General features: G+C 42.8%; 1 protein-coding gene across 2 annotated transcripts in view; it reads left to right on the top strand.

Moving 5' to 3' along the window:
• KLF7 (KLF transcription factor 7) overlaps nucleotides 1-27,555 on the top strand; it is an 87,226-nt gene that overhangs the window by 48,964 nt on the left and 10,707 nt on the right. The window lies entirely within an intron of this gene.

Raw genomic sequence — 27,555 nt, 5'->3', positions numbered from 1 at the left:
AAAGTTGGGAGGGTCCTTAAACATATTGCCTCATCAAGTGACTAAGTACCAGAACAAGGAAATTACAAAAGAATGGTCTTCCGTTTCTAGGCCCATTATTGTTACTGTTATAGTTACTATCATTATGGTCATTACTATTAAACCATTTTTTTTTTCACCTTAGGATTAAAGAGAGACTTCTTCTAACAGTCCCAATGCACTCATTAAAATGACAAATGTTAATACTCTATCCCTATGAAATCAGGCAAGCATTATCACGTGTTGGGGGAAACTGAGCACCAACAGTGTAAAAATGCCCCAGCCCGGGTTCTATGACCTGTCATTGGCAGAATTAAAACTTGACCCAGGCCTCCTGTCCCTTGGGCTTACGTGCTATTTAATGGATCATCCTCTTAGTCACTTTGTTTGTTCTATCAGTCATTCCTCAAATGGGGTAGTAAGTGCCCAGAGATGTCGGGCTCTGTGCCACTGAGTAAGCAGTGCTGGGGGCAGCCCTTCCAAGAAAGAGTGCAAAGGGAGACATAGCATGGCATGAGAGTAGGGGTGCCTATCAGAGGTCAGAAGTAGCGAGCATGATTCAGAAAAAGTCGCTTTTCTCTTTTTGAACAGGGTGTTTATTAATGCTGTTCATCGTTTCAAATGATGCCAATGTGATAATACACCCATTTGTATAAATAGAAGCCCTAATTCAAGGTCAGGCGTATCAGCGGGGATAAAATTAAATACCTCAGTCTGGAACTGTAGGGGGCCCATCGACCACTTTCAACCTCCTCAGCCCCATAGATAAGAATTCTTTGAATTTATACAATAGCAACTGAAATAGGGCAATTTTAAGACATTAAAGGGCCTTTAATATGCTGAGACACATGGCTGCTAATGAAGTTTATCCATGTGTTGAGGCAGAAACTCATTAAACCCCTATTATGGGATGGAAACTGGAATAAGGGTTAACTGTTCAGTTCACAAGGTGGAGACAGTTTAATAGGAGGGTGTGATAGTTTGGGTTTAGCATATTCAAGAGCTTAAGAGAAAGTGTTTGAAAAGAACGGGTGTGAATGAGATGATGGAAAACAATTGATGGGAGAATTTTATGATTCAAGAAATTCTTAGAGCTTCACCACATGGTAATTTAGCAATATGCTGGCTGTTAACATTTATGAAGATAAATTTAGGTAAACATATACTGGCTGAAATGGCATAAACCTCGGCATATACACAGCAAGCACGTTTATTTTATTATTTTAATATGGTAATAAATGTAGGCTTCACGGGATGCCTATTCCAGATGTCCTTTTAATGGATAATTGGTAGTCACAAAGTAAATAAGCAGGTTAAAACAAGAATGGAAGGAAAAGAAAAAAGTATGAAATTAATAAGTATTTCATCATAAATGATATTTCTTGAACACCCATTATACTAGACTCTGTTCCTTCCCCCAGCCCTGGGGACTTTGCTTTTTGATGCAAAAGCCTGAAATGTGGTTTTACAAAGTCACTATATTTGGAAGCTGATCTCAAAAGAGAAGATGGCATGGATTGGGGGTGGGAGGTGGGAATGAGGGAAGAGAAAAGAGGAATCTCATTTCAGAAAAGGCAGTTGAAGTAATAGAATTTTATAAATTCTCAGACTTAAAGGTTGGGCCAGCTCTGTTTGATAGAGAAAAGAAAAAGAAGGTCATGAGAAGTCTGTGCAAATGAAGGAATGACACTGAGAAGGCCAAATATGAACTTCAAAAAAAAGTAACTGTTCTGTTTAATAAATAGATAATGTACAGAGCTGTTTGTATTATAATAAGAATGTTAATGACTGTGAGGAGTGTGGTTGTCCTATACGTATTACATTGGGAGGTTTGAGGAGATTAAATGAAGCTTTGTAAAGAGTACAGGCTAAGTGATAGTATAAGAATTAGCTGGGGCGCCTGGGTGGCGCAGTCGGTTAAGCGTCCGACTTCGGCCAGGTCACGATCTCGCGGTCCGTGAGTTCGAACCCCGCGTCGGGCTCTGGGCTGATGGCTCGGAGCCTGGAGCCTGTTTCCGATTCTGTGTCTCCCTCTCTCTCTGCCCCTCCCCCCCCCGTTCATGCTCTGTCTCTCTCTGTCCCAAAAATAAATAAACGTTGAAGAATTAGCTGGGGGTAGACAATACTTAATGTCTTATGTCTTCTGAAATTAAAACAAAAATGGAGTGATTCTGTTTGAATCAGACAAAAAAAAAAAAGGAGTTGAAGAAGGTAGTGTGTAATAAAAAAAGCAAAACAAAACTTTTTTTTTTAAACTTTGGAATATCTTTTTTTAAAAAGTTAGAATATAAGGATAGATGAAAATGTATTTGTAAAATGATTGTCTTTCTTTGAAAGATACCTGGCTTGAATTTAGTAGAAATTATGGTGGAAGCCTTGAAAATGGATCAAGAGAAAACAAACTTCTCGTGTAAGGAAGTTAGTTCTGGTAAGCAAATGGAACTCTCTGGGGACCGAGCCTATGCTGGGCATACGTGCAGTGGGACTGAGAGTTCTGCCAGGTGACTCAGGTAGTAATGGTGAGAGTCTGGCTCTTTCCAGCCAGGTGATTTCTGTCTGTCCCCACCCTAATGGAGGTGAACTGGATGGCCGTGGGCAAACCTGTTTCCTAAAATCTCAGTTCCTTCTTCAGGCCCCACCTAAGAACCTTACACCTGATGCTTTCTTGCACTGAGTCACTTCCTGCCTTTGAAGCCTTCCTTTATTACCCTTCTTTACGTCACAATGACATTTCTTCTTGTTATTATTTTTCTAATCTTCGATTACGGGAGGCAGTTAGTGGAATTTCAGGAATCTTCAAGCAAGCAGGGAGACAAGATGGGGGCGTTTTGGAAGCTGGGACAGCATTTTCCACCTTCCATCTTCTGCTCCTGGATGTTCTACATTTTCTAAAAGTAACTTCTTTTCAACCGTTTTTAAAAATCCTATTGACATGACAGTTATCGAGCTAAATGTTAGTAGAAGCAAGATTGTTCAAGGTAATCAAAAGTTAGTGACTTTTTAATGTGCTAGTTATTTGGCCAACCAATGACAAGAGTTATTCCTCATTCCTGCAGTGTCTCTATGTTTGGTAGCCAATGTTGGACTCTGACTAGCTTATATAATGGAGGTCAACCCGCTTAAATTATTTAAGAGTGTCTGCAGTGAGAATAAGCTTTTCATGGTTTGTCCCATATTTCTGTTCACCTTTCTTTCTCCTTCACCATCTGTGCTTATTGAGGTGGAGAGTTAGGGACTGACCTGGGATTGGACCCCCTGAATTAGGCTTAGTTGGCAGACTGCCCCCGCCCCTTTTTTTTAGACCCTGAGTCTTTTGCCTTCTTCCCTTCAAAAGTTACCTGCATTCAGGTTAGACCCCTTTTATTTTGTTTGCAAAATAAAATGGATTTATAATTTAAAACCCATTTTATATTGCAAACCACTCATCCAGTATCATAAAACGTAGAGTTAGGCTTCTTTTGTTGTTTCTGCCTTTGGAATGTATCCTTTCTCTATTCATTACCATAATTGACACTTAACTTAGGGAGTTCAGTAAAGTAAAACAGTATTACACATACTGTCTTCAGGCAAACAATACAATTGTTCAAAATCCCAACTTTGTTGGGACAGAACAGTCTCAACTGTTTCACTAGGTTAAGCTAAAGTTGATAAAAGCAATCAATCCTTTTGTTTTAAGGGAAGGAAGCCAGAAACCATCTTCAGTTGAGAAAAAACTTTCCCTTCATGGTAGATTATTATCGCCCAGTTCAGTGTGTTATGGTATATAATGTCTTCCTTTGGAGCCCTTGCTATTTTCATATCAGGGAAATTTTGTAAAAAGGACTATAAATTGTTCCAAAAACGAAGGCACTGTTAAGTGAGGAAGGTTCTAGGCATCTAATGGATGCCCTAAAAAACGTAAAATTATATAATCTATGCCCTGATGAATAGAACCCAAGAAAAAGCTTGACTGGTACATATTCTAGTATCCGAGGGCAGCACGATGCAGTAGGAGTAGCAGAGGATAGCTGTGCAGCAGTCATTTTTAAACGTTTTCGGTCTTCATTTTGCATGTTCACGTGGTTAATGTCACCTTACTGGAATTCATTACAGGGATTAGGAACTTACGGTGTCTGTATCTCCTTGCCGTGGGGAACGCACACTCTTTACCCACACTCGAGTTCTGTTGTAGAAAGGAAATAATGATTGTTCATACTGAATTCTCCATTGGCCACGAGCTTGTTGAAACTAGTATTGGTATTTTAAAAAGAAAACAAAAGATACATCTCCCTTCTCTGATATAGGTAATAAGACATCTTACGTTTCTGGTGTTCAGGAGAGAGTGTCAGAAAATCAATATGAATAAATTCAAGTACACAGAGGATTCAGCCTATTCGGAAGTGTAGCGTATGGCAAAATGACATTATGCATTATTAAATATTTTTTGCTTCACCCACATGTAAATATTAGCATATAGAAAAGGTACCATAGGCTACTTACAAATTTAGGCAGAAGGCGATTTGCTGGCTTTTTTTTTTTTTTTCATTCTTTGTTGTTGTTGTTGTTTGGTGTCTCAAGGCTTACAGCTAATCTAAATTTGAAACTAAATACTGTCATTACAGAAGATTTTTTCCTGAGTTCTTCCAATTTCTCTGGGGACAAAATAATGGCCGCTCGAAGCAGTGGAGAAACAGTAATTAGGGCAAATAGTAATACTGTGCATGATTGAGGAAAATGTGAGGAAGGGAGGGAGAAAACGCAACAGACAGACTTGTACAGCCTGTTACTAGGAAACCACATCAGCATTAAATACAGTGTGCTAATTGGCTATCCTGTTTCTGCCTGGGTACCAGCCTGGGCCTGCTACACAGCTGTTTCTGCTCTTTCTGGTTGCTAGGTAACTGCATCATTTTTTTTTACCCCCTCTTTGTATTCTGGAGGCTAATTGGCTACTTCTGCTCCTGGTGTTGCTGCTGGGTACCAGTCTGGGCCTGCTGCTCTGCTGTTCTCCAAAGGGATTTGGGGGGCGGGGGAGGGGAGGAAAAAGGAAAAGGAAGATATGCTGGCAATTAATGGAGCATAAGTGCAAATTCTACACAATGTCTGGCACCTGCGTCCCCTCATCCTGCTTTCTCAACTAGATCCTTTAGCTGTGAAAATAGATTCGAATCTTGGAGTCTTTCTTTTCTCTGCATACCTTTTGATTAGAACTTGAAAGAAATAAGACATTTGACGACTACTACTTAAATGGTGGATTTGGTCTTCTTTAGAAAGAACTGGCAAATTATTACACATTTATACTTGATATGGGCACTAAGAGCATTTGCACAACGTTAAAATCACTAACTTAATAACAAAGCAGGATCTTTAACATCTTAAAGGTAGTGGCTCTTTATCTCTTAAATGGACCAGAGTCTTTTGTAGCTGTTCTTCTTGGTATCCTACAGAGTATAAAGTAAGAAATAAAATGGACTAAAGGCAATCATCGGATTTTCCCAACTGTTTTATTCATTAAGGAGTAAAAGGAGACTTCTAGACACACGACTTTACGTTATGGATTTCATTCCTCTGATAAGCATAGCGAAGGTCTCAAATGCTTTTTGGTGGGACATTGCTTTCCACAGAAGGAATGCATGTTTCGCACACCTTATTTTCGTTCCTTATAGCAAATGAACAAATGGGGTGCGAGAGAAACCTAAAATTGGTTTTGTGATGTACAAAAAAGTCTAATCGCTTTCCATATAGTTGCATCTCCTATTGAAGTAGAGGTTTCCATTTCCTCATTATCGAAATCCTCCTTGGAAGTATGGGGACGAAGGTTCTTCAGAAGTGAAGTGATGTTTCAAGGGGGTTCCACTGTGAATGGTTGAGAAGGTGTATGCAAATTGAGGCCCCTTGAAGAGGCAGCTTCATTGCTCTAGAAAGGAGCTGTTTTAGTGAGAAGACTCGGCCCACCGTTGTGTGACCGTGCTCAGAAATAGTTAGCAAAGGCAACTCTTATTCGATGTGAATAGCGGACACTGGTTCTCCATACTAATGAGATGTACCACTCCCTCTCGAAAGTGAAAAAGGAGAAGTTCTATTCAAAGCAACAAGCCACTTATAAGACCAGATCAGGCTCTGTGGAATCTTTTCTGCTTAAAGTATCCTTAAAATAGGTGGGAGACCTCAAACTAGTCTAGGATGACGGAGAGAATATTATAATGTTCCATAGGCCTTAAACCCGCTAACCATTAGTAGCATTCAAACTGCAAAAGAAAACCTTATCATCAGAGGATAACTACAGAGCGGGCAAAATATTATTCCTGCCCTTTCTGTTCAAAGGACCAGTTGTTAATCACTCAGGAGTATTTCCCCATGGAAAGACTTGGCCGTTTGGTTATGGGGAGTCATCAGATGTTGGAACATTCCTTCATCGCTCGACAGGTTTTATATTCTGACTTTGGGAGGGAGCGGTTTTAACTGCTTGAGTGTTTAGTCTTTGTTGAGGGAGATCGTCAGAATAACAACTTTCCATGTGTATGATGGATCGTCCCTAGTCAACCGAAGCAGGATGTGGAGTGAACCGTCCAAAGATGGCCTGGTGTCTGTCTTTTCCACCGTTCCTTCACCCGTCCATTGGGTGCCGTTACATGTCTACACTCGGGCTCTGGTAAGATCTGTGAAACAGGGGGTTTCGAAAACTGGCATAGTCATGGGTAGCCTCAGCCCCGAGTGAACACCAGTTCCCAATTCCGAGCTTCCTATCTTCATACTCTTGTGGGTGGGCAATCTTTATTCTTTGGATGAAAGCAGTCGGGGGCATGCAGGCATGCTTGGGGGGTTGAGGAAAGGAGGTAGTCCTCAACCTCACTGCTTCAACCTTTCCATTCTCCTCAGTCACCTGCTTTGCTCATTCTCATCTGCATGCAGTACTACTGATCCTTATATGAGGTAAATCAGTTGACAAAGCTAGCAAAGAGGAATCTGAGGGGTCGGGGCTGCCCAGCAGGGCTGCTGCTAACCCATATTCTGCCTGTGTGGGAATCAGAAAAAAAGTGCCCCTTTTAGGGGGCAGATAGCAGCCCCGTGCTGAAGAAGAACTGGAGGCAGTCCTCAGCCCTTCAGCTGCACGCTCTGTGCTCACGTCACATGGCCGCCTGCTCACCACAGGTGCTGATCCACTCCAGCGGGCCTGCCCTGACCCTTCAAGAACTTGTGAGGCTAATGAGGTTCCAGCAGGAACGGGAAAGTCGTGACTGTTGAAGGCGGGTGGGGGCGGGGGGGGAGGGTGGTGGTGGTTCTGGGGCCTGCTCTCCATGGCTAAAGAGGCCATTATACATGAGAGCAAACCTTTTAGCCCAGCCGTTCTCCCAAATGTGAGGTCATTAGTTGACTAATGCGGTGATTCTCAACTTGGACTGATTTTGCCCCTCAGGGGACGTTTGACCATGTCTGGAGACATTTTTGGTTGTCCATCTTGGAAGGGGGGGTGTTGCTCCTGGCATCTGGTAAAGGGAGGTCAGGGATGTTGCTAAGCATCCTGTAGTGTGTAGGACGGCCCGCAACAAAGAATCATCGCCCCCTGAAGGTCCGCGGTGCCAAGGTTGAGAAACCCTGGCCCAGTGCAACCTCGGCTATCCTTTTCTTCTCTTTGTGTTACTCTTCACCACTTGCAAAGTATTTCCTCATCCTCTTAAGACTACGCCCCAGGTCTTGGTTCCCTTTTATGATCTTTAAAAAATTGACTAAGTATAAATACTGTATGATTTATTATTTCTGTCAGGACTTAGATGTGCTGGTTCCCCCTCCCCCCCCCCCTTCCTTATAACATGAGAGAACTCTCTCCACCTCCGCGAGACGCTCAGCTTTCTAGATTTAACGTTTGTGATTGGGACTCTTCGCAAGTGACATCCCCTCCCCTCTTGCTGACTGACGGCTCCTGACCTGTAATAATTTGAGGTTTTGCTGAGGCAGGGATTTGAATCACATGAGCTGCCAGGCTGGTGTGTGGGAGGGAGGCTTTTAGCCAAGTGGGCCTCGCCGACTGGGCACTGACGATCATATTCTACCTGTCCTCTGGCATCCGGCAGCCTCACTGGATAATAACAATTGTTTCCTTGTTATTAAAAAGAAGTTCGAGGGGCGCCTGGGTGGCTCAGTCGGTTAAGCGTCCGACTTCAGCTCAGGTTACGATCTCGCGGTCCGTGAGTTCGAGCCCCGCGTCGGGCTCTGGGTTGATGGCTCGGAGCCTGGAGCCTGCTTCTGATTCTGTGTCTCCCTCTCTCTCTGCCCCTCCCCCGTTCATGCTCTGTCTCTCTCTGTCTCAAAAATAAATAAACGTTTAAAAAAAAACATTTTAAAAAGAAGTTCGACTGTTGGTGCAGAAAGAGGTGTCTGAGTCAGAAAATAGAAACCTCTGTTAGGAAAACCGTATTGCATTTCTATGTGCCACTGCAGCGCCTTTCCCGTCGCTCACGATTCCATTTTGCACCAACACCGCGTGGAAAGTACTGTGAAGCAGTTTGAGTTCTCAGGGAGAAAGGTGCCATCGAAGGTAAAAAGATTTAAGTGGCAGTATCTAACGGACACATACTTTATGCTTGCATTTTTGTGGGGAGATGTGAGTCATGCATCGGCCCTTTCAGCTACGCTCGCACGCATAGAAAATAACATTGTCAGAAGTGTCGTCCCCCGATACAATGGACAATATGCTATTAGAATTGTATGGCATTGTCCTTGCTGTTTGGAGATAATACCGCTGACATTATTCCCCTCATACATGTGAATGTGGCTGTAGGGAATACGTGACATCTGTGTCTTTCACACAGATTAGCTTATCCCTTGCCTCTTGGAGGGATTGCGATTAGTGGGCCGGCCTCCTGGGGTCACGGCAAGTGCCATGTTTTGGATCACAGTTGTTATCGGACCTTAGTTTTAGGCACAATAGGGAATTAGCAATATTTAGCTCCATGACCTGAAGAGGCAGTGGTTATTTAGACAGCTCCCCAGCGCAGATGGGCTAAAGAAAGGGTAGGCTGAGGCATTCCTACTCAGATTGGCTTTGGGAAGGAGAAGGCAATTGGGTCCCGAGCCTGGGAATGGCTGCCTCCACATTATTGCTTTTTCCGAGTAAACAGGCAATAATATAACTTGCCTTAGCCGTTAGAGTTTACCAAGTGCTTTCACACACCTCATTTCATTTCACCTTCGCTTACCTACGGGACAGATATTCTCATTGTTCCCACTTAATAGATGAGGAAACTGAGGCTCAGAGGGTGATTTGTCACAGGTTTCTCTGCTGGGCTGTAGAGCCTGCCTTATGCTGTTTTTCCTGTAGAAATCAGGTGTGGTTTTTTTGTTTGTTTGTTTTGTTTTTGTTTTGCAAGAGTGCCTGAATTAAAATAGGATATAAATGAATGCAGGGTGTATTGTTATAGTTGAGTAAAATAAGTGGCCTACTGTTTGCCATTCTACTTATTTCACACATATGCTAAGTAACACGAGTCATTATCGTACTTGTCCAACAGGACGGCAAATTCAGAAGAGCTAAGAGGACAGAATGATGTAATGTATAGGAATATTGTATGTTCCTATATCCTGTCTAGTTTGATTGAATTTAAAAACCCTTGATCTTAGGGGTTTTTTTTTTTTCCATTTTAAGAAAGCTGGTTTCGAAGATGCAAACACATGCAAGGGATTGATTCTCAAAACGTTGTCTCAGTACTCGTGCATTTGCACGTTGTAGAAAATTTGTGGAGAGAAATCGTGAACAGAGACACTTCCCCCTGACCCCTTACAAGAATGCACCTTAACAGCCCTCATTTATTACTAAATGGGCAAATCCAAATGGAGGTGCCTTCGGGAAGTCAGAAGAAGCTAGGGGTGGATGGATCTTGCTGCACAAGTTGCACATTGCTGTCTTAGGTACACTGGAGCTTTGCTAGGGGAGTGCAAACAAATAATTTGCGCTTTTATTTTTATTTGTACGATAAATGTCCACTCAGGATAATCTTGCGTTAGCCCCCTTTCCCCCCACTTTTTGGAGGATATTTGTGGATGTATTCAATGTCTTATGGAGAAGAATCCTCGTGCGATACAGGGATTCTCGATCCCCTAATGGGCAGCGATCCCAAGCTCAGGTTAAGATTCTGCTGCTGTGTGCAGCAGTCTCTCCTCCGTATTCACAAAAGCACACGGTGAGGAAGAATAGCTGGTGTCTAACATTCTGCCGAAAGGATCTACGGGAACCGCCAAGCGACAGGCACTTGCATTGTCTTCCAGAGATCTGCAGAAAGGAAAGGTTTTCACACCAAGAGACAAATCCCTGGAAGGTGCTAGGAACAGCGCGCATGACCCATGTGGGTTCCTGAGGATTGTTTGCCTACATATATATATTTTTTTATCTGATCCTACGTTCCTGTCTATCTTTGTATTTTCAAATCTACTTTCCCCTTTTATTTATTCTACCTGCTAGAGAAATAACCTTCATGAATCGTTGTATATTCGGCAGGGCCCCCATCCGCATTTGATACTCACCTTTTGCTTGCGACTGAGTTCACTGCCAAGCGTGTAGAACGCTTCCCACCCACCTGTGAGTCTTCCCCTCACCACAGTCAGGTCTTGAAGTTTTCCTGTGGTTTTCTTTGGTATCCGTCTTCTCCACAAAGCATGTTTAATAAGCAAAGGCAGAGACTGAAAACAATCCTTTCATACCTCCTTCCCTCTACTGCCCTTCCCGGAGCTAGAAGGACCCTGGGCACAAAGCTTATGGGATCAATTACCACGAGCTCCCTGTTAACCTTTTTTTTTTTTTTTTTTTACTCTGTTGTGGGAAGAATAAAGCAATAATTAAAATTAACTGAACAGCTTTTGCTCTATTGAGGCGTTAAATCTTTGTGTAAACACAATCACATTGTGCAAACATAGGTCCTTTCAGCGGGCTGATTCAGACAGCGAAACCGCCGAAGTTTTGAGGTCTCTGGGTCAAGGGCCCGTTTTGACACGGTTGGAAAGGTCACCTGCTCATTTGTGTCTCTGCCGCGCTGCACCGAGTGCCGTGAGCGGGTGGGCTCCCTTGCCCGCCGCCTCAGCACAAAGAGGAGCCGGCTGGCATTCGGCAGATAGCGGGCCGAGCCGAGGGGGCAGGCAATCTGCGCACAAAGCAGGACTGCGGGCGCGCACGGGGCGGGTGGGGAGCGCTTGCGAGCCCCTGGGGCCCAGGCAGTGAGACGGCTCGAATGCGGAGAAAACAGCGGTTATAAAATATAAATGTGTTTATTATTACACTGGGCCCATGCTATATAATTTTACACACGCTCATATCCGTGATTTATGGCCGCAGCTCCCTACGGAGGAGAAGCGTGCTAATTTACCCAAATTGATAGGGAGACCTCTGAAATGATCAGAATTGAAGAAGCAGTAACTGAGGGGGGGGGGGGAGGTCTCCTAAAACCACAGCAACAACAAAAAGTGGCTGCTGTGTCAGAGGCACCCTTTGTTCATTCAGTTAGATAAGCAGAGCTTCGCTTTAATTATTCACGGTAATGCTTGCCCTGCAAGGAGCGTGCCTCCCTCGGCACCGCGTCCGGTCCGGTCCGGTCCTCGGTGCGGTGAACACCCAACCAGCCTGCCCGGCTTTTCGGGGAGCTGTGTTGTGCTCTCGCCCGCGACAGGTGAGCCGGCTAAAGGTTGGGGGGTTCGGGCAAGCCTGCCGCCCCTTTCTGGGGGGTGGGTGCTGAGCGCACTGCAGCGAAGGAGAAAGACCTAGTGGTCCCAGCCCGGGGTTCCGGGCAGTCCCTCCACTTAGCAGGAAGCGCGCTGGTGCTGTGCCTGCGTCCTTGTCCTGAGTCCTGCAGGTGGGGCTTTGCCCACGGAGGCAGGAGGAGATGTAACCCTGCAAGCGGCCCAGGGGTACCCAGAGAGTAAGGGGCGGACCTGACTTGTGAGTCCGGTCTGACTCCAAAGCCCGTTCTCCGGCAGCATTCTCCTGGAATTTCCTAGGAAAGAAGCCAGGAAGAGGCCTGGGAGCAAAGACCCCACCCCGCTTCCACTACAGCCCATCCCATGTGTTGTGCTTTCGGCTCATTTCCTGGTCTCAGCGGCAATTACCCTCATCGTTTCCGACAGCTTTCCAGGGTGTTTTTGTCTGAGCAGGATCTTGGGTTACTTGTTCTGGAGCTCTTCAGAAGGAAAGCACTTTGGGGCAGCATGCGCTGGTTCCAGAGTCCGGGAACACCCATGATTCATACCCCTTGCAGGGGAACTTCAGGTAGACAGCCTGCTGCAATCCCGGGATAACCTGATGGGCCATTTTTACCCGGATGCATGCTTGCTAGGGTGTGGAAGCTGAATGGCCACCCAGTCTTCATAGCAACCCCCCCCCCGGGGGGCATCCCGGATACACATCCTCGCCTTTTCCCCTTGTTCAGTCAACATCCGCATCGGGCTGGCACTACTTTGTAAGCATGTTTTGTATTTGTCCACTTCTCTCCATCTCTGCTGCTAGGGGCGATGACATCTGTGTTTCAGCCACTATCTTCTGTCTCTCAGAAGTCCTCTCACATCAGCTCATTTCCCTCAGCAGCCCGTTCTCCATTTTATAGCCAGAATGATACTGTGAGAATTCACATCTGATCACGTTATGGCTCTGCTTAAAAGTTCACAATGGCCACCATTGTGTTAAGGTCCAGATTCTTAAATGTGGCCGCTAAGATCACTGTCCCATAGAAATAAATAAATTATGTGAGCCATGTGTACACTTACATATACATCTTCTGGCAGCTTTGTTTATTTTCATTGGTTTATTTACTTTATTAATTATTCATTTATTAATTAGTTGTACTAATTAATTACTTTAATACTAGACTTTAACTCAATATCGCCAAGCTTTATTTCAACATGTAATCAATATAAACAATTGTTAATGAGCAGTTTTACGTCCTTTTTCTTTTTCCATACTAAGTCTTTGAAATTCAGTGTATATTTTACATTCAAAAGACATGTCAATGCAGACCGCCCACATTTCAAGTGCTCAGGAACCCCATGTGGCTGGTGGCCACCAGATCGGACAGAGCTCATCTTTAAGCCCTGTGGTCTAGCCCTGCCTGATTCTCCAGCCACATTGTGACTCTCTATCCCTGTGGGACATCTGGGCATCTGGGGTCGGTGTGGGACAGGATGTGGCAGAGGACCGGAGAAACTCACCCCTGCTAAGGAGTAGAAGACATAGCCCAGTACTGGGCCATCTTCACTTTACAGTTCTACTCTGCTGGGCTCTCAGGCAGCTGGAGGTGTGGGTTAAGGATGAAGCCTTGGCTTTGCTTTTGGCCTTGGGGGGGTTTCCATTTTTGGTTTATCTAAGGCGGTGTCAGGCTAAACAGATGTTTTTTGAGAAAGTGAAGGGAATTAAATGGAAAAACACTGGTAAAGTTGATATGTGGTATTCCTTTCTGAGGAAAATCAACTGCCTGTCCCACACAGAGGTCCTTTGGTGGGTAGCACTGTTCTGTGAGCTCAAGGTGGACCTAGGGGAGGAGGAGTGAATTGTAGTCCACACCCTTGGCTTCTAGTCTCAATAGATTACATTCCTTCACTTACTCAGTTTTAAAAAGTTACAACAGCTATTATATGGGTGCATCTAAATATTTTTGACATTCTTTCCAGTTGAAAGATTCACTTTATCAGAAAATATTTTCAAGGGGAATGTAAACATTTATTCTATTTTAATTGCTGGCATTTCGGTAAGAGTCAGAGTGACGTAGTGGTTAATTAAGCCTGTGGACTGAAGGCGCAGCTGCCTGAATTTAAATCTTGACTGGACCGCTTATAAGCTGGAGAACTTGGTGAGTGGTTTTATCCTCTGACCCTCAGTTTTCTCGTCTGTGGAATGGGAATGATGTGTCTCATAGTGCTATTGAGAGGATTAAAGGAGAGAATGTACATAAAGCCCTTAGTTTCCTGTAGTGCCCAGCACATAAGGAGAGCTCGCTAAATATTGCCTAATAGCCCATTGCCTCAGGACTTGTAAAACACTATCATTAATTGAGGATGGCTGGATTGGGCCACAGTCTTGGCTCAGGATGGTCATTCAAGGTGCTTTCTCTGAACAGATACATTCATTGTCTAGTTTGTGTATAACATTTTGTGTCTTTCTTTCACATTTAGTTTTCTACACTATGTATGTATCTGTGAGGAAGGAAAATATAGACATCTCATCATGGTTTGATTCTGTCATCTATATCTCCACTAGAAAAAGCCAAATATATTTTAGTGCATGATACATAAGGCATGGTGAGATACATACCATATTTTATTGGTACACAGGCTTTGGGCTCCCTTTCTATATGTGGTGTTGGGTTTGTGCAGTTGGGTCTAAATTCTTTGGCTTTCTAATCAATGACATGTTGCCGGTTGAGGCACTGAGGCCTGGAGCATTGAATTAAATAAAAGGCCAGCCCCAGGAGGCTTCTGCTTCTAAGACTGGCACACAGATCTCTACTCATCTTGACTGAAAACAGTGACGGCAGGCCCTTTATTCACTAGGAAAGTATGTTCAGGCACTAGGTGTTTTTACGAGCCACCTTGCATAAAGAAGGATTTTTGTTTGGAATGTTTTAATAATCACCATGCCTATAACTGCTTTACAATATACAAAGCATTAACACAGATATTATCTCTCGTCATACTTCACAATGGTCCTATAAGGCCAACATCAAAGAAGCGGTCAGCCCCACTTTGCAGAGGAAGAAAGTGAGACTCAAAGAGTTTGTCACTTTCCTAAGATCATATACTAAGTAGTGAGAATGGGGACTAGAACCCAGGTCTCCTGATTGTGAGCCATGTGTGTGCGTGTGTACGTGTGTGTGTTCTACTAAATTGTACTTGCACACATGAGACACCATTTACAGGAGCTCAGGTAACCTTTCTGAGTAAAAGAAGTGATTGAGATATGAAATAATGTTTACACTGCAAGTATGGGCCATTTAGGCATGTATTGTTTTCATTCATCAGTTTCCGTTACCCTTTGAATTATTAAGAACATAAATGAAGCTATTTGTAATAGAGACACAGGCTAGCAGGGGCTTAAAAAGATATCAGATTTTTTGCTCTTTCACATAAAAATCCAGAATCTCAGACGGCTGTACTCTGAGAAGTTGTCAGCAGCCCAAACTCCTTCTGTCCTGTTTGTCCCCCATCCCTAGGTTTTCTGCCCTTCAGGAATTGCCTGTGTCCACACAATTCAAGATGGCTGCCACCAGGCTTGCTTTCCAGGAACCTAGTTTTCATACAGCTATTTTGAAAATGGGAAGGGGAGAGGATGTCCCAACCTTTGAAAGTACAGCTTGAAATTGCACTTGTCACTTGCACTCACATCTCATCAGCCAGAACTTAGTCATATGTCAACAAGTCACTGCAAAGGAGCTGAGAAATAGTCTTTATTCTGGGTAGCAGTGAGCCCAACTAAAATTTGGGGGTTCTCTTATAGAGAAAGGGAAAATGAATATGGAAAGTCACCTGGCCATTGTGCTATGCTCTTTGTCTTAAGAATAGTTCCATTTTAGCTTGTAATGCAGGCATTTGAACATGAAACACTTGAGTTCTGAAAGTCTAAATGTATAATACAGTAAGGGAAAAATTTTAGTATATTCTAGCTCATGGCACATTGCAAAATCAAAATAACTTCATGAGAACTAGGTGTCTGTGGAATGCCAAAAGTTTTGAATGGAAACTTAATTTACATTTTGCATTTTATGAGGATAGCCCATTACTGGAATAATATGAAGTGAATGGGAAATTAATAACTTGGGAGAGCAAGCTTAAAGTGTCAGAATAACCACGTCTTAATATTTCTTGCATCCCCCCCCCAAAAGGTAAAGGGTAAAGTCACATCGCCTTGACATTTTCCCAGGATGAAAATTAAGTAGAAGAATACAGAGAAAGTATTTTGTGGCTGTGAGTTTAGCACAGACAAAATCAAGGCTGTTTCAGGTTAGAGGTATGTAGGCTGACAGATTGTGTGGGGGTGTTTCTATATATGTGGGTGTCAATATGTTTATGCTGAATTGTTTGCAGATTTGGGGGGGATGTCATGTGTGTGTGTGCGTGTGTGTGTGTGTGTGTGTGTGTGTGTGTGTATGTGTATGTGTGAATATAGATTCCATGGGTGGCTTCAACCATTGGTTTTCTTCCTAATTATTCATATTACAGAGAAGCAGAAAGAGGATGTAGGAGAATCTAGGTTGCGGTGTTTCAAGTAGTTTTGAAGGACTAATAACGTATGCGCATGTTCATCCAGTCAAGTTAGTCGAGGGTCTTTGACCTGTCTTCAGCGTTCTGAGTGTTGGAAACACTAAAGTGAATAAACCTGGTCTCTGTCCATGACGGAACCATTTGGTTTTGTGAGGCCACAGCAGGTAAAAAATTATTCAAGCAATATGATAACACTCTTTGGAAGGAAGTTATGGGACCAAAGAGGAAGGAGCACCCAACTCTATCAGAGTTGGTCTAGAACCACTTCGCACAGGATATGTTCTTTAAAGTACTAATGCCACGTGTTGGGAGAGGCTCTGAGGCATCAGACATGCAGAGGCATGGGTTCTGACCTCAAGGCAGTCAGTCTCCTGGGGGGATAGCATGTCATCAAGACCCCACAAGGGTCTTGCCATCTCTTCAGCCAGTCTTGAAATTCCTCCTTATAAACTCGTCCTTGGCCTCAGCTATGACAAACCACTGTCTCTCATTTCTAGCCTTTGCACATGCTGTTCCTTCCCCCTGAGATGCCTGCCATAATGTTCTTACAGAGTGTTAGGGCTTCCCTCCTCCACATGTCCATGCACACACATTTACCAGATATATCAGGCCTCGTGTTGTTGTATGCATCCACGGAGCCTCCCCACCCGGGAACTCCTCTAATGCAGGGACCCTTTGCTTTTACCTTTAATCTCCAGCACTGTCATTGCTCAGTACATAAGAGACCAATAATTAATGTAGATTGAATCCACCTTGTCACATTAAAGAGGCTGTATTTTCACCCTCAGTGAATGAGACCAGAAGTCTAGACATTTGACTTTGCCTGCTCACCCGTGGACAGAGATGAGGTATTTCAGAGATAATGTGTGTTAGGGGTTTTGAATCTGGAAGGCAAGGTGGTAACAACTTTTGGGGCTGTTAATTTTTGATGGATCACCAATCTGTTAATTCGCAAGCCTTTTATTGATTCCGTATGACATGCCTGAGCCTGTGCTAGACGCTGCGGATGATGACACAGAAGCAAGTGAGACTCACCTTGCCCCTTTCCTGGACACACATTGGATTCTTAATCCCATTTATTGAATTGGAGGTGTAAGGCATTCCAATGTTAAAAGCACTTTCTATGTAATGTGGGTAGGGAAAGCAGGGCAAGGAATCAAGACGTAAGAAATTAAATATCTCACAGGACATAGTAAATAAATAAGTAGCCAAAGAGTGAAAACTCTGACAAGATTTCAGCTCTCTAAGCGGGAGAAATCCATTAGGCTGGGGTGACATGTGGAAGACAGATTAAATTCTGAGTACAGGACATTCTGGTAAGTGGGACAGGCTGGGGAGGGCTACTCAAGGATGATGGAGAGTGAGGGGTTTATATAAGGAGCAACGGGTAGATTAGGGTAGAAAAATAAGTGAGACGGTTTTGTGGACGTCTTTTTTGAGTACATAGGCAGTGGTATGTGAAGCATCTCTGTCTTAGGTTGTTATTTGTCAAAATAAGACGCTGAGCTTTCCCTTTTGAGTTACCCTTTCCTTATATTTCATATTCAGGTAAGGTACATATTTGGGTTGCCTTAGGTAATGAGGAAATTCAGTCTCTGAAAAACAGTGTTTGATCATCTTGGAAAAGAGTTACGCAGACAAATGGATGTTTTAAAGCTTGGCTGCTTTAATATTTACTTCTAAAAATCTCTGGAGAATTAGATCCATGCTTGAATAGTAGCTGGTCCAGGGGAGGGCCCATCTCTTTATCATTTCTATGTAAATTATCCAATTTGTGCTTCTTGAAGACTGATAAACTTACCTGGTTTTTTTTTCTTTTTAATTTTAGGGCAAATTGCCATATAAAATAATCATATGCTTGGGTCACTTCACCATCTGCATTTATATAATTAGGGAATAACAATATTAACTTTATCTTAATCAGAACAAATTCAGGATGCTGAAACCAATCATTTGCTAGCTTCTCAAATCATATCTGAGGTGGGTTTTGGATTGTCTACTCCCATGGGTTTTCTAGACCATCAATGTATTTCTTTTTTTTTTAATGTTTTTATTTATTTTTGAGACAGAGAGAGGGCATGAGCAGGGAAGGGGCAGAGAGAGAGGGAGACACAGAATCCGAAGCAGGCTCCAGGCTCTGAGCTGTCAGCACAGAGCCTGACGCGGGGCTCGAACTCACAGACTGTGGAATCATGACCTCAGCCGAAGTTGGACGCTTAACCGACTGAGCCACCCAGGCACCCTGATGTATTTCTTTTCATATTTATCAAATATGTAGCAGAAAGTTAACTTTCATCCTGATAGTAAATGCTTTGGGCTTGTATTTTCCAATTTTTATTTAGTAAAAAATTCAGTGTGCTCAGGGATAATAGATGAGGTATCTTCAACTACTGTGTATGTGCCATTGATGGCTACCATGGGTCCTGGGTCTGATGAGACTTGTTTCAGCCTTCCCCACCCTCCCCACCCACCTATACTGGACCTTCACGCACCCCCTGTTTCCATTACTCCCAGGTATAGTCCTCTCACAATGACCTCAGGCCCCCTCAAATCCTCCCCAGGAAGTGTCCAGTAAGCCTACCTTTCCTCAAAGCTGTGCACTCCACATTTGTTCTTTTCCTTACTACTACCCTCCGCGCAGAAGAATCAGTTTCTTGCAGTGCTCGCTGGGAGTTGTACACCTGAGTTGCCCACCTCTGCAATGAACTGTACCTTCGGGGGAAGCGTTCCCACCTGGGACTGGCTTGCTTCTGAGGGCGCCCGTCTGCATTTGGAGATGTCACTTTCTGAGTGGCTTGTTGATAACTTTGGATATTAACTAAACTTGGAACATGTGTGGAGCTAAAGTAACATTTCTTTCTCTTCATTCTTAAAATTACCTTTTTAGAAGTGATTCAGAAACTAGTAGTTTGGTCACGTGGTGGTCTTAGGCTGTGCCTGCATACATCCTCTGCAATATGACATTTGATATGCACAATCTTCACATTTGAATGCAAAAACGAAAGATTGGCCATGAGCTTAAAATTCATATTTTTAGGCAATCACGTTCCTATCTAAATACTTCAAATCGAATTGTGGGAAATTGGCTTACAGAATAGTACCTTTACTACTAAGTGGAAGAAGTCTCCTATAAATTCATTTTCAGTAAATTTACATGGTGTCATCATCTTCACAGGAAAAAAGATAAATGTTTTAACTTTCGTCTTCAAATTCAGTTTCTGTCTAGCTTTTAACTTTTTGTAACTTTGGCAATCACCAAAATATACTTAAGTTTCCAAATTGACATTAAACTTTCTTTGGCTTTATCTCTAAAAAAGCTGATACAAATAATTTTAAAAAATTAAAGCAACAAAGACAAAAAAGAATAAAGCCAAATAAGAAAAAATGCAAAAAAAAAAATTAACCTCAACGCCAGAAAAGCATGGAGTTTACCTACATAGTCATGCTTATCTGTGTCATGACTTGAGAACATATAACTTTAGGTATGAGTGTTGAAATCTAAATTTTTAAGTGAGTTTACAGTCTTTTGAGAATTACAATAATTCCTATCTTAAGCCTTGTGGGATTTTGTTTTGTTTTTGGGGGGAAGGGTATTAGCCCACTAAAAATATTAGAACACTGCATACATTTCTAATTAAATAAAGATTCAGTTTGACTTTGAGAATATTATGATGCCCCTTGGCCTAGGAGAAGCACACTATGGTTTCTGAAACACGCGTATTGGAATCATGGGTTGCACATTGAAAAAACTCCAATTGCCAACAGCTATACTTATTCCACCCTCTGGGATAGTTGCCAGTTTTCATGACCAACATTTCAAACATTCCTCAAACATTCCTCCAACATTTGAAACCAATTCACCAGGAACCTAACACATCCCTCCCAAAGAAACTTTTTGGTCAAAGTTGAGTCATTAAAAATGGAAGCTGGCCCCCAAAGATTTGTTTAATACTGTGTATTTCCTGGCTGTGCTTCGCAAGGTAAAGTGGGTCTGAGAAGTGATGCTTGGGCTCTAGTTTAAATCTCATGGAGAAGCCCTTGCGCCCATAGCCTTCTCTGGCCTCCACGCACCTGCACACTCCCTTCTGATGGGATATCATTGTGAGAACATCGTTCACGCGTTTGGGACTTTGTAATCGACCAGTCACTTTTATATGGTAAATGCCATCGCATCTTGATAACTAGAAGGGAAGTAGGACAGATTTTTTTTTTTCTGTTCCTTCCCTATACAGTTAAAAACAAGTCCCAAAGAAGTTTACTGACTCTACAAGGCCACACTGCTATTAGGCAGCAAAGGTGGTTTTGATGGCTAGTCCTTGTTTCTGATAACAAGTCCATTTTTCTCCAATAGAGCAATGATTCAAGTCTCATCAAGGCATCAAGGCATGGCTACCCTAATGTTTCTACAGAGCCTTAGGGATCCCCTCCTCCACATGTCATTCACACGCATTTATCAAACACATGGGCCTTGTGTTGTTTGTATGCATGCGTGGGACTTCCCCACATGGGAGTCACCTACTACAGAGACCCTGTGCTTTTCTTTAATCTCCAGCAGTGTCATTGCTCGGTACAGATTTGAGCCAACAATTAATGTAGATTGAATCCAACTTGTCACACGGAAGAGGCTGTATTTTCATCATCCATGAATGAGGCTTTGGTCTAGGTATTTGACCTTGCCTGCTCAGCTGTGGACAGAGATGAGGTGTTTTGGAGATAATGCATGCTAGGGTTCATGGATCTGGAAGGCAAGGTGGTAACAAGCTTTTTTGGACTGAGCGTGGGGAAAAGTTTAGGAAGGCTGAATCCTTATGCTTGAGGTGATGGTGGAGTTTCCACATAGAAAATGTATTTTAAACCAGTGCTGTCTAAAATAGAAAGCAAGCCATATATATATAATTTAAACTTTTCCAGTAGCCACCTTTTTTAAAAAGTGAAAAGGAATAGGTAAAATTAATTTTAATAATAATATTTTACCCCAAACCAATATATCCAAAATACAATCATTTCAACATAAAGTCAATATGGGAAAAATTAATAAGACATATTTTGCATTCTTTTCTAAAACTAAGTCTTTGAAATCCAGTGTGTATTATATATACTTACAGCATATTTAAATCCATATGCTAAATTTTCCACGGTTAAAGCTAAATGTAGTTAGCCCTACCAAAACAAGAGTATATAAATTATGCTTTATCATGGTTCAGTCTTTAACTTTTAATTAAAATTAAATTAGAAGTTCGATTCTTTAAGTCACCTTAGCCACATTTCAAGGGCTCGTAGCCACATGGGGCTAGTGGCTGGACACCAAGACGTCAGTATTTGTGGGGTTATGTCAGAATTCTTTCTTGCTCCTCTCCACATGCTGAAGTAGGAACCCTGCCTTACGGAGGGTATGGTTTAAATTTTAGGTTATACATTTTAAACAGCCATTTTAAGGTGGCGATCCAGGCTGTAAGGACTTATCCAGACCTCAGCCAGTTATTGTTTTATTAGTTGTTTCATGAACAAAAGAAAAAAAGAGGAAACGTGTGCTCCGTGCAGTGACCGCTGCTTTATGCAAATTGAACCACTCAGGTCCTAGCGCCTTATAGCTCCTGGGTGAGCAAGTAATGGATGAATGAAAAAACCAACATGGAACATGAACAAATGAGTACACATTTTCTTTTATGGTGTGGTTACAAATGCTTTTCAAGTTCTGGAAAAGAAAGCCTTGGTCTCGTTTTCCAACAATCACCTGACTAAAATTCCTTGGAAAAAGAAAATATTGAAGATTCAGCTGGAATCTAAGAGGAACTCTGAGCCAGTTTTCCAAAGCTGAGTTAATAACAGGGTTTTTCTACTTGCTGCTCATATACCCTCAGAAGGGATTGCCAAGCTGGGGAGTGATGTTTACTGCTTACTCTTTTTCCAGTGTTAAGAAAGCTTAGTGACAGTTTCTCTCTCGGTGTCTTTATTCCCCAGGTGGCTTAAATTCTCTGGTGCCGCCGAGTGTGATGTGAAAGCAATTGATGGGTTTTTGCTGATTTCCTCTTCATGTACTCAGTGGCAATACAAACCCATTACGAAGTATTCTTCCTCCTTTCCATTTTACTTTTTCATTTCCCGATCTGCAAAATTTCAAGTTCCTAATCCAAATTCTAAGGAGCCTAGGACCTTGACATGCCCAGATAACAGAAATCTAGTAACACTTTTTAAAAAGTAAAAAGCGGTAGATAAAATTAGTTTTAACAGAAATCTGGGCGCGTCAAGGTCTTAGTCTCTCTAGGAATTGGATTAGGGACTTGAAAATTTGCAGATCAGGAAATGAATGCAGAAAATTTGCATTAACGATGTTTATTTTCAAGGGACTTTTAACCTGGTATGCAAGATTCAGACATGTTCATATTTTATTCTACAATCTATATCTTAAAGGCAAATTTAGGGCGCAATACATTTGACATATCACTTATGCTCTCCCAAACACATATTCAGTGAGAACCTTTACAAATGAGTTCCATAAAATGACGCACTTGGCTTCCCAGAGGGGATGTTGCCCAGGAGACTGTGGTCCCAGGTGTTAGCTGAATATTACAGGGAGATTTTCAGGATATGCCTTTCTTTAGGCTCAGGCAGATAGAGAAGAAGAGTGACCTTTGATGGTGAAGGAATACTTAATCCATTGTAGCTCCATACTTTAGTCCCTGGAGTAGAGGATTAGCCAGCAAACAAACATCTTCTACTCTTAGGCCAGTTCAATGTATAGAAAGACAGGGACTGAAATCACACGGGCTGCCCTGCTCCTCTGGGTGCACTCGGTTCTTTGTTGTAGATCAGGATGTCGTATTCGAATATTCACTGTATTCTACAGGATTGAGCCAGGCCCTGCCTTAGTGCTGTTGGTATCACAGTGAACGAAACAGGTGCCCGCCCAAAACTTACGTTCCAGTAGGGGAAGCAGGCAGTAAAACACACAAACAATATGCAATCTAATTTCAAAGCGATTGAGTGGAGAAGGTGACAGAACCTGTTGTTTTATGGAGGACGATGAGGGTAGGTCTCTCTGAGGAGGAGACATTGGAGCAAGGACCTGAATGGCATGAGGGAGCATGTATTCCAGGCTGAGGGTTTAGTAAGTGCAAAGGCCCTGAGATGGGGGTAGGAGATGAGATTAAAAAGGGGCCAGATCACGTGGAGTCTATACGGCAGGGCTGCACAGGCTTTTGACCTGGATTCTGAGAATGACAGGAAGCCAGTGCAGCATTTATACTTTAATTTCTTCTTAACCTTGTTTGGGTCAGGAACTTCTTTGGCAGTCTGGTAAAATCTGTAGAAGGTTTCATAGAATGTTTTCAAATGCACAAAGTAAAATCCAGGGGATGTCAGAGAAACCAATTTATGGCAATATAAAGACCAAAATCCCCTATAAACAACCCACCTGCTCTGATTTATATTTTCAAAGGGTTTGTCTGAGTGTTGTGGGGAGAATGGACTGCAGAGACCGAGTATGGAAGCACCAGGACCAATGGGCTGGGAGCCAAGCTGCTTCCAATTATTCTATGGGGCACTGGTCTCTAAAGTAGGGTGTGCAACATAGTCTTTTTGAGCACAGGAAGAAAAATGCGTACCTCCTATTTATATTTAATTTACTCTCATTCTTTTTAGTTTCTATAGTGAATGCATATTTTATAATATCCTAATGTATTAGGACATCAGTAAACTTATATAATTCATGAATAAACCTACTTATATCGGAGATGCATGTTCAAAAGTATTTACGTGCATTGGACCAATCACATTTGATGATCGTGATGTAGAGAGAGTTACTCTGTAAGAAACTAAAAGAAAAAAAAAAAAAGCCATACTGGTTTAGCCCACATTCCATCTCAGAGGCCATTCTGTGGGAGAGCATGAATTCTTGCCATGATTCAACCTTGCTAAATGTCAAGTCCTGTTTCTCAAGCATCCTTAGCTCTCCTTAAGAGCCCTTGTATGGCTATAAATCCATTTACACCTGATTAGACCTACTATCACCTCTGAGGGAAGCACATCTCCTGGGGCTAATTTCCAGATAGGAAAAGTAGATCTTGATATTCCCCCTGCAATTCAGGGGGTTCTGACCGAGCCCTCACTTGTGGCCCTGTGAGCTGTGCAGGCCCTGGCACGCTCCCTCGTCCATCCGGTTTGTAGGCCGCCTTCATCCACATACTCCTTCCAGACCTGGGTCCTCGTGTTTTAAGCCTCTCTCCATCTTCCTGTCTCATAGAGACCCCTCCCGAACATTTGTGATCGCTATTGAGTTGCAGTGAGCTGAGTGGTGGGCATTAGTGCAGGTGCCATACCAGATAGCGTTGGCAAGGGCATGCCATTTTCTGCTTTCTGCCCCGAACTAGTACCTGGAGTGGAGCAGGGGGAGAAAGAGAGTGAAAGAGAGGGCAGGATGAAGGAGATAAGCTGATTTTGCATGAGGTCTGCTCCAGTTACAACTGAACGACCCTTTTTTCTTTTTTCCTTCCCTCCTTACTTTCTTTCTCCTTTCCTCCTTCCCTCTGGCCCCTTTCTCTTCCTTTCTGCCTGTCTTTTAGAAAGAAAGCTATTCTTTTACAAAGAAAGAAAGCCAAGCTTTTTATGAAATGCACAGAAATCTTTAGGTAGGCTGTTCGGATGAAAACTAATGCATCGTGGATTACAGATGGTTTGCTCCCTGCCCCGCCGCCCCAACCCCGAGATCAAGCAGTAGGTGCTGGTGTCCAGGGAGGTGTAATCTTGACCATGCAAAGTACTGACAGAGGGTTTTCACGGCTGTCTTTCAAGTAGACATTGGTTGAGAGAAGCCGATATGGAACCCAGAAATGAGGCCAGCCTAACCCCGCTATTTCTGAGCCCTAAATAAAGAAGTCTTATTCCCGATTCTTTAAACGTTTTTTTGCTCCTCTGATTTCTGAACTCTGCCCTGTATCAGGCACTGCTCCTTCACTTGGTTGAGTTCTTTCTTGGTTATTTTTAAATTTCGCATTATTGAGCATTTGCAGAAATGGCAGCTTGTAGGTAAATGAATCAGACGCTGGAAAAATAGCTTGATGAGACACAATAATATAACTTGGGTAAACTATCAGGGCACAAAGGGACTTGTTCTGGGTGCAAGCAGGAAACTGTGTTAGGTGATACAATTCAAAGCCAAGTCAAACTATCTGCAGTTTCTGTCTGAACACGGGCGAAAGGGACACTGAAAAGCTACTGGATAGGATAGTTGGTTTGTGCCAGAATTAATTAAAAGTCGACATTATTTTCTAGGAAGTGAATAGATCCTTCATATTATTTGTCAAAATAAAAGGAAACCAAACTATTTTTAAAAATTCACCAAGAGGAAAACCAAACAGTTTGAAATAATAATTTTAAAAAAAAAAATACCCAAAGACATCCATTTGAACCTCCATTTTCTCTCTGTCCTTCCTGTGTCCTTCAAAATGTGGTTGCTTATGATGGATGGGTTAGTTCGATTGCGGGATTGATTTTGGGGACTGGAGGAAGTCTCTGCTTGGTGCTGTAGAATGTCATGGGATTTCCAGATGCCTTGTTGCATTTGGGGTGTGTTTGCTTCCCCTGGGTGCCAGGAAACCCCAATTTTACTTGCATTTGAGGGCCTTGGGGGGGGAGGGCATTGTGAATCTCTAACACCTTTGGTGCCTCGTTCTGTTTGTTTGTTTGTGCCAGATTTCCTTGAAGTAACAGAGCCTGGTTGGTAATCAATCACATTAAGTGAATGATGCCAACACACCTCTCAAAGAGGGCACACCTCTCCCCAACTAAGGTCTCCAATTTCCCCTTCAGCATTTCACTCGTTCAGAGTAGATCTAGAGAACACGCCACTGTTCTGGTGAATTTTCCATCTATACACGGAGAAAATATTTAGAACTGAAATACACACTACTTTCCAATATTTAGGTTGCCCAGAGTGATTCCAGGCTCAGCTGTCTGGAGCCTGAGCTCTGAAAGTTTTGGGTGACAGCCGTTAGACAGCTTCTGAGAACACAGGTAAACGTGGGAGGAAGAGAAGTTGAAATTGATTGAATACTTACCTCGTGTCAGGCTTCAGGATATGTGTCTTATATTTGACAACATATTTAAACCTCACAACAAACATGGGAAGCTCAGCCCCATTTGACAGAGAAGGACACTGAGGCATAGGGTCTGTAATTAACTCAGCTTCCAGGTGTGTTAACCCCAAAGTTGACTTGATAGCCCCATTCTGCTACCTTCTCTTCAGCAGGTGCAATTTTCTAAAATTTCGGCTTTAAGGATTCAGAAGGTGAACTTTTAACACTGCTCAGTGATTCTTTTTTTTTTTTTTTCTGGTTTCCAAAACCGAATGGGTTTCCTCCTGTGCTTCTAGCCCTCCTTCATGTCCTCTTGGTTCCCTTTAAAAGAAATGCCTGTGTTTCTCATTCCTCTTCTCTATGGGTCTTATAGAGCAGTGGCTCACTGGGGCATCGATTTAATGAAATAAAATTTTCAATCATGTTTGGTTCAATTCTAGGTGATACAAATAAAGAATCGTGAACACTTTGTAGTCCGGTATAAAGGGAAGGAGAAAGGTGAAAGAAGAAAGTGGGTCAAGTATAGTACCTGGGCAATGTCTCCTTAAGCGCTGCCTAGTGAAGGTCTAGCTGTTAAAAATAGAGATATAATGGAGCAGCCATAGGACTACTTGGGCACCTGTGTGTGTATCCTGAAGTTGTGGGTTTGGCAATTTGTAATATTTACCAGTGACGTCAACATCGAGTGTGCTGGGCGCTGTTCTAATTAACATATAATACATATGTGTATTAAGTTATGCTCTTCAAACACTTTGAGGTCCGTGCTGTTATTATCTCTAGAAAGACAGAGGCACAGGCAAGTTTCTTAACTTGCCCCAAGTTAGACAGTTAGGGGCAGCATTGAAAGCTGAACCCTGGAAGGTTGACCTCAGAGCTCATGACCACTGTGCTAACCTACCTGTCAGTTATGAGGGCTCGGTAACTCTCATGATTTCATCGTGTTGTAAAGATTATTTCTTCTTCTTCTTCTTCTTCTTCTTCTTCTTCTTCTTCTTCTTCTTCTTTTTTAATGTTTTATTTATTTTTGAGAGAGAGAGAGAGAGCATGAGCAGGGGAGGGGCAGAGAGAGAGAGAGAGAGGGAGAGGGAGAGGGAAAGGGAGAGGGAGACACAGAATCCAAAGCAGGCTCCAGGCTCTGAGCTGTCAGCACAGAGCCCGATGCAGGGCTCGAACCCACGGACCGTGAGATCATGACCTGAGCCGAAGTCAGATGCTTCACCGACTGAGCCACCCAGGTGCCCCAAGATTATTTTTC

The sequence above is a fragment of the Acinonyx jubatus genome, chromosome C1, assembly GCF_027475565.1.
Source record: "Acinonyx jubatus isolate Ajub_Pintada_27869175 chromosome C1, VMU_Ajub_asm_v1.0, whole genome shotgun sequence".
Taxonomy (NCBI): Eukaryota; Metazoa; Chordata; class Mammalia; order Carnivora; family Felidae; genus Acinonyx; species Acinonyx jubatus.
This window is presented reverse-complemented; position numbering and strand designations above follow the sequence as displayed.